At 41.6% G+C, this 13923-nt stretch overlaps 1 protein-coding gene across 5 annotated transcripts in view; it reads left to right on the top strand.

The window, feature by feature from the left end:
• Positions 1–1850: 1850 nt before the first annotated feature.
• atp2b3b (ATPase plasma membrane Ca2+ transporting 3b) overlaps positions 1851–13923 on the top strand; it is a 166824-nt gene continuing 154751 nt past the window's right edge. For 2 of the 5 annotated variants that reach the window (XM_061988235.2, XM_061988252.2), the window contains exon 1: positions 1852–2024. The gene's annotated coding sequence lies outside the window, so the exon portion shown is untranslated. Of the gene's footprint in view, positions 2025–2175; positions 2454–13923 lie in introns of those variants that run through there. The other 3 variants (XM_061988268.2, XM_061988261.2, XM_061988243.2) reach the window with 3 other exon arrangements.

Here is a 13923-nt window from a genome sequence, read left to right as displayed (position 1 = left end):
TCATCTGGCCAGGATCTTCAGCTCTCACTGAATCGGTTCGCAGCCGAGTGTGAAGCGACTGGGATGAGAATCAGCACCTCCAAGTCCGAGTCCATGGTTCTCACCCGGAAAAGGATGAAGTGCCATCTCCGGGTTGGGGAGGAGACCCTGCCCCAAGTGGAGGAGTTCAAGTACCTAGGAGTCTTGTTCACGAGTGAGGGAAAAGTAGATCGTGAGATCGACAGGCGGATCAGTGCAGCATTTTCAATAATGCGGACGCTGTATCGATCCGTTGTGGTGAAGAAGGAGCTGAGCCGGAAGGCAAACCTCTCAATTTACCGGTCGACCTACGTTCCCATCCTCACCTATGATCATGAGCTTTGGGTTATGACCGAAAGGACAAGATCACGGGTACAGGCGGCCGAAATGAGTTTCCTCCGCCGGGTGGCGGGGCTCTCCCTTAGAGACAGGGGGTGAGAAGCTCTGCCATCCGAGGGGAGCTCAAAGTAAAGCCATTGCTCCTCCACTTCGAGAGGAGCCAGATGAGGTGGTTCGGGCATCTGGTCAGGATGCCACCTGAACGCCTTTAGGGCACGTCCAACCGGTAGGAGGCCACGGGGAAGACCCAGGACACATTGGGAAGACTATGTCCCCCAGCTGGCCTGGGAACGCCTCGGGATCCCCCGGCGAGAGCTGGACGAAGTGGCTGGGGAGAGGAAAGTCTGGGCTTCCCTGCTTAGGCTGCTCCCCCCACGACCCGACCTCGGAAGAAGATGGATGGATGGATGGGTTCTGACATTGATTTGACCATTGAAATTTGGTCATTTCCCAACCAAGTTTCTACAACACAAATACAATGTTGAAAAAAACACGCTTTTTGATGACCTATTTTCAATGTCAGGTTATGACATTAATATGGCCATTGAAATTTGGTCATTTCCCAACCAATAATCTACAACACAAATACTATGTTGAAACAACATGCTTTTATTCAATGTCAGGTTATGATGTCGATATGACCATTGAAATTTGATCATTTCTCAACCAATAATCTACAACACAAATACAACGTTGAAACAACATGCTTTTTGACGACGTTTGTTCAATGTCAGGTTGTAACGTTGATTTGACCATTGACATTTGGTAATTTCCCATCTAGCAACGTGGATCCAACATTAGACATCAACATTGTCTCAAATGCAACTATTTTGCAACGTTGTTTCAAAGTCCGTTTTAAAGGATGTATAATCAATGATGTATCAATGTCTTGTGTCTGCCGGGTTCTAACATGGAAAAAAAAACAACAGTAAAAATGTAAATAAATAAATGATAATGTAAAAAAAAAAAAAAAAAAAAAAAAAGTTTCGCAATGAGATAATAATACAATAATACAAAACTGACACAATATCTGTTTTTAGCATTTTTTAATAAACAAAAAACAATATGGCCCCCATCAATTTTGACTTTGGACACCCCTGAACTAAAGTATCGATATTTTGATTTGAGAGTCGATAGGAGAGCAGACCTGGTATCGGTGTCGATATCCCAGTATCGACCCACACATCAATATAATCTGAGATGTGCGCACTTTTTCTCCCACAGACATGTGAAGAACATGCGAGGACTTGAAGACACGATGCGAGCTTTTTGTCGCGGTGCTGATTTCAAACAAACAAAACAAAACAAACAAACCAAAAAAAGATGGCTCTAACCGGCAATACCCTTCACTGTGCTGCTGCGGTGTGTCCGCTGTCGTCACCACGCAGAGGAGGCGGAGAGGGAGGGCGGGGGTGACGTTTGCACCCTCCCTCCTCCCCCTCCTCCACCTCCTCCTCCTCCTCCTCCTCCTGCTGCTGCTGCCTGAATGCTGCGAGCACGCTCCCGTGCGCGCGCGGGCTCCTCCTCCAGAGATGTCGCAGGAGCATCTCCTGTCAGCGCGGCCTTTCTTTGCTCCGCTTCTTTTCTTTGACACCTCGCCGCGTCGGAGCCCGGCGTCTTGATCATCTTCTCCATCTTCGCCATCTTCCTCTTCATCATCACCGGCGGTAAGCACCGGCACGGACTGCACCCCCCATCCCTCCCTTCCCCCCTTCCCCCCTCCCTCATGCATGCAGGAGAGGTGTTTAAACCTCCACCGGCCCATCCTCTCTCTCTCCCCCTCTCTCCGACAGCCGCAGAACCGGACCGACCCACGGTCGGGTGACAGCGCGGCCGTGGAATATTCATCAGCTCGTCTCTCATCCTTCCTCCCCTCCATCGGACTGTAGTCTGCAGCAGCCCGCGCGCGCACGCACGCACGCACGCACGGTCCTCCTCCTCCTCCGCCGCCACGACCGCCCTCTCCTCCCGCCCCCTCCCCTCTCATCCGGGCCGGGACCGTCCCCTTGCAAAGATTAACCCGCGGGAGTGGGGAGGGAGGGGGGCTGTGGCTCCGCCGCCCACCGACGCGGATGTCCTTGAGCTCGGCCTGCACGGTGAGTCGCCGCGTCCCGTGCGTGCTCGCGTGCGTGCGTGCGTGGCTCCTGTTTACCCCGGCGTGCATGCGTGCGTGTCTCGTGCTGTGATTGGGGACGAGCGCCATAGTGGGTTTTTCTACGGCCCTGCGTGCATACATCGCAGTGCGGGACATGTACCGTAATGCCCCTAATAATCAGCCACATGACATTACGCGTCCTCCGTCGTCTGGTTTTCCACTGCGTGTCGCACCTGCAGCGTCCACCCACGGCCACGGGGGTGTCTGTTCCATCCGGTAATGATCTCGGGTCGGTGCCACCGGGGCTGGCCGGCCCGGTAACCTTGTGAGAGGGGGGCGTGATGATGTCAGTGCGTGCGCACCTTGAAGCTATAGTTGAATTTGAAGGTGGCGTCCTAGTATAGGACGCAGTCCTTTTGATGTTTGTGGAGCAGCACCGCCGCAGGATGATGATGATGATGATGATGATGATGATGATGATGCTCGGGCACGTCTGAAGGTGACCGGGAAAGGTCATTTTGTGCCTCGAATCGTAGTTTTGTTGCGCACGTGAGCACAGTGCACCTGCGCATTAGCCAGCATTCGTGTGCGCGTGCGTGCGTGTCATTGGGTGGAGGTGCGCAGGGGCTCACGTGGAAGGAATATGTGTGTGCGTCTTTTTATCTGACTTGACCCCGAGCAAGGCAGTGCAGAAGACACCCCCCCCCCCCCCCCACCCTCCCCTCGTCCCCCATAACTCCCACTGCGCATGTCCGAGCATGTGGCTTTAAGGTGCGACGTGCATGTCAATCAGTGCTGCATAATCGCATTTCTTTGATCTTTTTTTGGATTATTGTATTCATTTATACATATATATATATATATATATATATATATATATATATATATATATATATATATATATATATATATATATATATATATATATATATATATATATATATATATATATATATATATAAAAGCAGCATTTAGCATGAGTGGAAAGGAGCAGAAAGAAGTCCAACTTATAAAATGTGGGCCCGGTCAACACAAAGTCAAATGCAGTTCGGGTTCATTAGAGGCGTCTTATCAATATCAGGACATGAAAACACAAAAGTATGTTATTAAAGTTGATCCGTAGTGTCGTCTGATGCAGTCCAGGGCACAAGGGGATGGGGGTGTGGCGGGGTGGGGTGGGGCGTTTGTGGCCCTTGGCTCGACTTTTGTTGGCCCCCGACATGTTGTCAAGGGGGGAACTTTTTTTTTTTTTTAATGTAAGAAAAAAAGTGCAAAAAGTAACAAAGTCTAAGTATGCAGGGGGTATTTAGGGACCTTGCAATGTTTATTATTGTTATTATTATTATTATCATTCTCCCAGTTTGAACTCCTTTTTGAAGCCCTTAACATGCACGAAAACTCCCCCAAAATTGGATTTGTTTTTAAATGCTACAAACAGACATTATGTAATAAAACAACAGTATTTATTAACCATTGTTGGGCCGCAAGCGACCCCCTAGAGGGCCACCACAAAATATCAGTTTCCCAGCTGTGGGCCGTACTCAGTTGTAATACACTTTTCCACCACTTGTGGCAGTAATGGCAATCTCAAACAAACAGAAGAAGTCTGGAGCTAAAGTCATACAGAAGTTTCTTAAGCGCAAAAAATATGACTATGTGTATTTTCATTTGCACTTTATTGACAGTTTTTCAAAGAAAAATATTCATGATTAATTTAGTCTATTTACTTCAGCACAACATAATTATTATTACAAGGCTGAAGCTTAGAGGTGACAGAGCTTTCGCCGCTGCTGCTCCCAAGCTCTGGAACGACTTACCTTTGAGTGTTAGATAGGCCTCCTCTCTTCCTGTTTTTAAATCGCTCTTAAAAACATACTTTTATTCCATGGCTTTTAACACTGAGTGTTCTCCATCTTGCTATGGCGTCCCATAATGCACCTGCTGTGAACCTGTTTTTATGTTTTATTTTTTATCGTGCTCTGTTTGTGTTGTGGTGTGCTTACTCGTTTCTCTTGTGTTATCTTTTAACCTGCCCATTGTACAGCACTTTGGCTACCCCTGTGGTACATTTTAAATGTGCTTTATAAATAAAGTTGATTTGATTTGATTTGTTTATGTGAATGTCTGAGTCCCTTCTTATGCAATATATTTGGTTCTTAGTTATTTTTCTAATCAGCCTGATCTAACCCTGTATTGGCCCCGCGATGAGGTGGCGACTTGTCCAGGGTGTACCCCGCCTTACGCCCGAATGCAGCTGATATAGGCTCCAGCACCCCCTGCTACCCCAAAAGGGACAATCGGTAGAAAATGGATGGATATATACAAACCCAGTTTCCATATGAGTTGAGAAATTGTGTTAGATGTAAATATAAACGGAATACAATGATTTGCAAATAATTTTCAACCCATATTCAGTTGAATATGCTACAAAGACAACATATTTGACTGATAAACTTTTTTTTTTTTTTTTGCAAATAATCATTAACTTTAGAATTTGATGCCAGCAACACGTGACAAAGAAGTTGGGAAAGGTGGCAATAAATACTGATAAAGTTGAGGAATGCTCATCAAACACTTATTTGGAACATCCCACAGGTGAACAGGCAAATTGGGAACAGGTGGGTGCCATGATTGGGTATAAAAGTAGATTCCATGAAATGCTCAGTCATTCACAAACAAGGATGGGGCGAGGGTCACCACTTTGTCAACAAATGCGTGAGCAAATTGTTGAACAGTTTAAGAACAACATTTCTCAACCAGCTATTGTAAGGAATCTAGGGATTTCACCATCTACGGTCCGTAATATCATTAAAGGGTTCAGAGAATCTGGAGAAATCACTGCACGTAAGCAGCTAAGCCCGTGACCTTCGATCCCTCAGGCTGTACTGCATCAACAAGCGACATCAGTGTGTAAAGGATATCACCACATGGGCTCAGGAACACTTCAGAAACCCACTATCAGTAACTACAGTTGGTCGCTACATATGTAAGTGCAAGTTAAAACTCTCCTATACAAGGCGAAAACTGCTTATCAACAACACCCAGAAACGCCGTCGGCTTCGCTGGGCCTGAGCTCATCTAAGATGGACTGATACAAAGTGGAAAAGTGTTCTGTGGTCTGACGAGTCCACATTTCAAATTGTTTTTTGAAACTGTGGACGTCGTGTCCTCCGGACCAAAGAGGAAAAGAACCATCCGGATTGTTATAGGCGCAAAGTTGAAAAGCCAGCATCTGTGATGGTATGGGGGTGTATTAGTGCCCAAAACATGGGTAACTTACACATCTGTGAAGGCGCCATTAATGCTGAAAGGTACATACAGGTTTTGGAGCAACATATGTTGCCATCCAAGCAACGTTACCATGGACGCCCCTGCTTATTTCAGCAAGACAATGCCAAGCCACGTGTTACATCAACGTAGCTTCATAGTAAAAGAGTGCGGGTACTAGACTGGCCTGCCTGTAGTCCAAACCTGTCTCCCATTGAAAATGGGTGGCACATTATGAAGCCTAAAATACCACAACGGAGACCCCCGGACTGTTGAACAACTTAAGCTGTACATCAAGCAAGAATGGGAAAGAATTCCACCTGAGAAGCTTAAAAAATGTGTCTCCTCAGTTCCCAAACGTTTACTGAGTGTTGTTAAAAGGAAAGGCCATGTAACACAGTGGTGAACATGCCCTTTCCCAACTACTTTGGCACGTGTTGCAGCCATGAAATTCTAAGTTAATTATTATTTGCAAAAAAAAAATAAAGTTTATGAGTTTGAACGTTAAATATCTTGTCTTTGTAGTGCATTCAATTGAATATGGGTTGAAAAGGATTTGCAAATCATTGTATTCCGTTTATATTTACATCTAACACAATTTCCCAACTCATATGGAAACGGGGTTTGTATATATATATATATATATATATATATATGTATATGTATGTGTGTATATATGTATGTATGTATATATATATATATATATATATATATATATATATATATATATATATATATATATATATATATATATATATATATATATAAATATATATATATACAGGCACGGCCCTAACCAATCTGGCGCCCTAGGCAAGATTTTAGGTGGCGCCCCCCCCCACATCGGCAGTGAAGTGTATATACTCACAAGAAACTGAATAGCTTTGTCTTTGACCTTTTTTTTTTACTTACAACTATACCTAATATATAAAGGGGTGGAAAAGTGACTATTACCTGCAGGGCAAACATTAGCTAACCAGAAGGCAATAACAATGTAAACAAAAAACACCTGCTTAAAAGATCTAATACAAATGTCCCTTAGGAATGTAAGGTGGGAGTACTGTGCGTAATGTTGTAACAAATAATATTTCTATTAAATAGGCTTTACTTTGCATTTTAATTAACGTGGGATTATTTTTTGTATTTAGAAATAATAGTACCAACTTTTTTTTTTCTTTTTTTTTTCTCCAACATTTGTGGCACTGGCGTGGCGCCCCCTGATGGACGGCGCCCTTAGCATTTGCCTATACGGCCTATGCCACGGGACGGCCCTGTATATATATATATATATATATATCTATATCAAAATGGTCCCAGCATACTTAGAATTTTCGTTATGCGGCCTTTGGTGGGAAAAGTTTGGAACCCCTGATCTAATGTCTCCATGGACTTTGCAGAGGTGTGTGTGTGTGTGTGTGTGTGTGTGTGTGTGTGTGTGTGTGTGTGTGTGTGTGTGTGTGTGTGTGTGTGTGTGTGTGTGTGTGTGTGCGTGAGTGTGTGAGAACCAGCAAAGGTGACCTCCCTCATGTACCTGTCACAAGTTGCGCAGGTGCAGCTCTGCTTTGAAAGATGCCAAGAAGCCATGACTAACATGCCGTTATATCCACCAAAAATGAATTAGCGCAACCTTTAAAAAGATGACCTGGCGCGCGTGTGTGTGTGTGTGTGTGTGTGTGTGTGTGTGTGTGTGTGTGTGTGTGTGTGTGTGTGTGTGTGTGTGTGTGTGTGTGTACCAGCTGGGACAGGTGTGAAAGCCAAGAGGTCACTTTAAGAGAAGCACATAAATTAAAAAACCTCTGCAAGAAACGCCACAGCACGCACATTGCTTTAGTCACATGACGCACTCAGGTATGTGTGTGTGTAGCCTGGATTAACCCGTCTACTACACACACACACACACACACACACACACACACACACACACTGTCACAGAGGATACAAAGCCCGACTGGCCTGGAATCAAATCTCATGAGGACTTTCTCCTCTCTCATGCGTCAACACTGCTGTGCGGAAGAGATAATAGGCGTCCATATTATTTTTTATTATGTATGTATTATATTATACATACAAACCCATATTATATTATGTATGTATTATATATTAAACCATATTATATTATGTAAGTATGTATTATATATACTAACCCATATTGTATTATGTGTATGTATGTATTATTAATACCAACCCATATTATTTTATATTATGTATGTATGCATTATATATACTAACCCATATTGCATTCTATAGCGTGAAAAATTGGCAACATTTTTTGTTGTGTCGCTTTTCGTGTTGAAAAACATTTACAGTCAATGTCTCTCTTGTCTCTTATTTTGATGTGTCTGCAGACGTTTGTGTGCAAGTTTGATGACAGAGACACTGGAAGTGACGTCATCAATGTAGATTTAACGCTAAAGAAGAACTGGCAGCTTGGTCAGCAGACTTATTTCCGTAAAAATATCAGAAGTGTCGTTTTTCCATATACGGTAATACACTGTAAATACAGTTTTTACGGACAAAAAGAACTCGCAGCTTCGTCCGCAGAACTGTACCATAAAAATGAGAGTACTACCTTTTTTAATTTACAGTAAAACACTGTAAAAACAATTACTACATTTTACTGTACAAAACTGGCAGATCAGTCACCATAATTTTACCGTAAAAATAAAAGCAGTCCCGTTTTTTCCGTTTTCAGTAATACACTGTAAAAATGTAGATTTTTTTGGTAAAAAAATGGCAGCTCAGTCGCCAGAATTTTACCGTAAAAATAACAGTAGTAAAAAAATGTACGTAAAAATAACAGTAGTAAGAATTTTAACGTAAAAATAACAGTAGTAAGAATGTCACCGCAAAAATAACAGTTTTAATTTGCTGGAAAAACCATCGTAGAATTTATGGTGGAAAAAAACCCCATGGCAGCTAAGTCGCCGGTATTTTACTGTAATATTAACAGTGATACAGTTTTTCCATTTACAATAATACACTGTAAAAACAACGATATTTACAGTACAAAACAGACAGCTCAATCGTCAGAATTTTACAGAAAAAAAACAGTAGTAAAAATGTTACTGTAAAAATAACAGTGGTATGATTTTTTTTTAGTTTACAGTAATTTGCTGTAAAAGCAACTGTAAATTTTATGGCAACTCAGTCGGCAGAATTTTGTTGGGAAAAAATAACAGCGGTACAGTTTTTCAATTTACAGTAATCACTGTAAAAAATATGGTAAACTTTTTTTTTTACTGTTAAAATAACAGTGGTGCAGTATTTTAATTTACAGTATTACACTGTAAAAAAGCGACTGAAGATTTTATGGTAAAAAAAAGAACTTGCAGCTCAGTCGCCAGAATTTTACCGTAAAAATAACCGTAGTAAGAATTTTCAATTTACAGTAATTTGTTGTAAAAGCCACTGTAGATTTTATGGTTAAAAAAATACTTGCAGCTCAGTCGACAGAATTTTGTTGGAGAAAAATGACAGCGGTACAGTTTTTAAATTTACAGTAATCACTGTTTAAAATAAAGGTAAAACATTTTTTTACTGTTAAGATAACAGTGGTGCAGTTTTTTAATTTACAGTAATACACTGTAAAAACAATGACTGAAGATTTTATGGTAAAAAAAAAAAGAACTTGCAGCTCAGTCGCCAGAATTTTACCGTAAAGATAACAGTAGTAAGAATTTTCTATTTAAAGCAATTCGCTGTAAAACCATCGTAGAGTGTATGGTAAAAAAAACAAAAAAAAACATGACGGCTAATGTAAGTCGCCAGAAGGTTACCGTTCAATTAAAAATTAACTTGCAGCTCAGTTGGCAGATTTTAGTGGCAAAAAAGTAATAGTGGTACAGTTTTTCAATTTACAATAATTCAGTGTAAAAACAACTCTAGCTTTTCATGGTAAATAATACCGTAAAAATTACAGCGGTAGCATTTCTCCATTTCCACGACTGTAGATTTCATTGTACAAAACTGGCAGGTCAGTTACTGTAAAAATAACAGTGGTATGAGTTTTTAATTTACAGCATTTGGCTGTAAAAGCCACTGTAGATTATATGGTAAAAAAAACAAAACAAAAAAACTAAAATAGCAGTCAAATGACAACGGTTATAATGCGTAGAAAACGCTTGACTTTTCGTAACAAAATTATGAAAAATTGTTCAAATACTGTAATGTCACACGCATGCAAAAATGCACGGCATTATTATGTCTGGATGAAAGATTTAGCAAATTCTATATTTACATTTACAGCATACCTTCATTGTTTTAGGGGTTTGTGTTAAGCATTTTGGCTAACAAATGTTGTCTTTTAGTGGCAAGTGGTTTCAGACACTGAGGTTTTATGTCTATGTGCTTCATTGCAAATTGCATGGAAATAAAGCACGCCGCGTGTTAAAGTGTGCAGGAACTGCTTGCACGCAGCTATTTAACACATACGCAACATTTAAGGCTCATTTTTAAGAGCTCACTTGAAGGAGCATGTTGTGATTTGTCCAGTGAAAGGTTGTACAAATACTTTCAAGTTGAAATCCTCAAGTACCGCTCACATGTTTCGGAAACACCAGCATTTTGCAGTTACTAGATACAGTGGTGCAGTGGTTAGCGCTCGTGCCTCACAGTGAGGAGGTCCTGGGTTTGATTCCCGGGCTAGGAGTCTTTCTCTGCGGAGTTTGCGTGTTCTCGTGACTGCGTTGGTTCTCTCCGGGGGTTTACCCCCACCTCCAAAAACATGGACCTGGGGATAGGCTGATTGGCAACCCTAAAATTGGCCCTAAGTTGTTTTATGGTGACTTCTTGGCAACCACAGCTGCCAGTATTTTACTGTAAATTCTATAGTTTTGTTTTTTTTGTAAACAGGTTAACAATATATCTCTTTTTTCATAGTAATTTATTGTAAGTAGAGATGTCCGATAATATCGGCATCGGCCGATAAATGCTTTAAAATGTAATATCGGAAATTATCGGTATCGTTTTTTTTATTATCGGTATCGTTTTTTTGTTGTTGTTTTTTTTTGTTTTTTTTATTATATCAACATAAAAAACACAAGATACACGTACAATTAGTGCACCAACCCAAAAAACCTCCCTCCCGCATTTACACTCATTCACACTCATTCACACAAAAGGGTTGTTTCTTTCTGTTATTAATATTTATTAATATTCTGGTCCCTACATTATATATCAATATAGATCAATACAGTCTGCAAAGGATACAGTCCGTAAGCACACATGAATGTGCGTGCTGCTGGTCCACTAATAGTACTAACCTTTAACAGTTAACTTTACTCATTTTCATTAATTACTAGTTTCTATGTAACTGTTTTTATATTGTTTTACTTTCTTTTTTATTCAAGAAAATTTTTGTAATTTATTTATCTTATTTTATTTTATTATTATTTTTAAAAAGGACCTTATCTTCACCATACCTGGTTGTCCAAATTAGGCATAATAATGTGTTAATTCCACGACTGTATATATCGTATCGGTTGATATCGGTATCAGTTGATATCGGTATCGGTAATTAAAGAGTGGGACCATATCGGAATATCGGATATCGGCAAAAAGCCATTATCGGACATCCCTAATTGTAAGCCAACTAACTTTTTGACTTGGGGGCTGCATATATATATATATATATATACCGGTATATATATATATATATATATATATATTAGAGATGCGCGGATAGGCAATTTATCTCATCCGCAACCGCGTCAGAAAGTCGTCATCCATCCGCCATCCACCCGATGTAACGTTTGATCAAAACTGCATCCGCCCGCCATCCGCCCGTTGTTATATATCTAATATTAATTAAAAAAAAAAAAAAAGGGTGAAAACTACGCGAATTGCACCTTGTGCAGACAAAATTTTTCGATCGGACACGGAGGAATTAGCGATGTAAAAGACCACGTTGGGACAAAAAAACACAAGTAATGCCGTTGCTAGCGATACAAGTGGAAAACTTTCAACGTTTTTCGTCGCCCAAACAGATTCTTTGGATGTGATAAATGCCGAAGTTTTATTTACGGAGGCAATAATTGAGCATGGACTTCCAATCGCACTGGCTGATCACATGGGACAGTTAATAATGTAATGCAACCTTTAAAAATCATTACGCGGTGATCGCGATCCCAAAAATAAACTTTTCTTGCATGATAATGTCCAGAAAATTTCGCTTTATATTACTATAGAGTCCTTTTAACGAATGAGTTTGATGGTTTATCACAAACCTTAAATGAAATTCCATGGCCACCGTCCTGCTCTCTATATCAACCAGGGTGAGCCCCACCCCTTTCGTGAGCGCACTGTGCGCGGAGTGACCCCTGTTACGCGCCCCCGGCAACAGGGGTGGCAAGCAGGTAAGCTGCGCGGGCGGAGCGCGCGGAGTGACCCCTGTTATGAGCCCCCGGCCACGGGGGTGGCGGGCAGGTAAGCTGCTTACCTGCTGCGCGTGACGCCGGCCGCGGCGAAAGCGGACGAGGCGGGGTGTCGGTGCGGTGGGCGCGGTAGTGACCCTGGACGTGCGTCGGGCCCTTCTCGCGGATCGCCTCAGCTACGGCTCCCGGTGGGGCCCTCTCGGGGGAAGGGGCCTCGGTCCCGGACCCCGGCGAGGCGTCCCTTCTCCGCTCCGTAAAAGTGTCCATCTCTTTTCTTTTTTTTTCTTCTGTTGTGGCATATGCTGCAGGTGCCTGCTCGTTTTTCGTATGTGGGTAACAACATTTAACTATGTATATATATTTCCCAATTGGTTTAACTGCCACCCGCAAAAAAACAAACAAAAAAAAAACAAACAAAAAAAAAATCTAATTAATCCGCCCGACCCGACCCGCGAGCGGATAAAATCTTTTTTTTTTTAATTTCATCCGCCCGATCTGCGGATAATCCGCGGACTCCGCGGTTGTGTCCGCAAACCGCGCATCTCTAATATATATATATATATATATATATATATATATATATATATATATATATATATATATATATATATATATATATATTAATATAATGGATATATACTTAGTAATTAATATAATTGGATATTAAGTGTATGTAAAAATTCGACTTCTACCTTGTTTACTTCTGTGAAGACCATCTTAAAGTTTTGTAATCAATCAGAAATATCAAGCAGATAAAATGTGCCAAACATGGATAAGTGTGGAGAGAGTGTTTTTGTATTTTTTCTGTCACGCATTGTCATGGATTTAAAATGGGTGTCATTTAGAATTTTTTATGGCGCATGGACATTTTTTTTTATAATATCCACAAAGTTCAGTGAACAGGTTGTGTTACGTGTGACCATGTGTGTTGACTTTTCCTGTTGGTGGCATTTTTTTAAATTTTTTTTGCACCATGACTAGGGAAGGTTGTTTGCATTGGGCCATATAAGTTACTGTCATCGAATAATTGAAGGTCATTAAGCTGAATTGCTCACGTCGTCCACGAGATGGCGACAAAATGGCAGCACCAAATTTGTCAGAATATTAATGTCGTCGGTGTCGGTAAAAATCCTTATTAAACTCATGACGGCCCACGGGACATAAGCAGTTATCAACTGTAAAATAAACAATTTCAACATCATCACACCGTAATGTCCTATACACTACATAGCGACTGTATTGCTTTACTATAGATTGCTGGCAACCACAGCCGCCAGTATTTTACCGTAAATTGTGCGAATTTGTTTTTGGACAGTGTGAGCTTTATAAAACGCGACAGAACAGGAGAGACGGCTGCGAAGGAAGAGTAAATAAATGATCAGCAAGAGGCGGCGCAAAGCGGGGATGCAAATGAGGGCATGAGTAAGCCTTATGGATTATTGATTATTGATGCGTGCGCAGGAGCAGCTACCGCAGGACAGGAAGAGAGCCGGTGACTCGGTCTTAAAGGACTATCAGGAGAAGCAAGACCGAGGCAACATTCATTATCAGCTTCCATTTTTCTCTCATGCTCCTCCTGATGTCAAATAGCCTCATCAGAATAGTGTGCGTGTGTGTGTGTGTGTGTGTGTGTGTGTGTGTGTGTGTGTGTGTGTGTGTGTGTGTGTGTGTGTGTGTGTGTGTGTGTGTGTGCGTGTGTGTGTGATGCTGCACTCCCGGCCTCCGCACTAATTGCTCATGTAGGACGAAGCGGCTCTCAGGAAGCGACGCAGAACGCTGTTGATTTATGCGAATGAAATCCTCTCCAGAGACGCTTTGAAACACGAACGTGAG

Source organism: Nerophis lumbriciformis, linkage group LG01 (genome assembly GCF_033978685.3).
Source record: "Nerophis lumbriciformis linkage group LG01, RoL_Nlum_v2.1, whole genome shotgun sequence".
NCBI lineage: Eukaryota > Metazoa > Chordata > Actinopteri > Syngnathiformes > Syngnathidae > Nerophis > Nerophis lumbriciformis.
The sequence above is the reverse complement of the archived record's forward strand: the minus strand, read 5'-3'. Positions and strand labels throughout refer to the sequence as shown.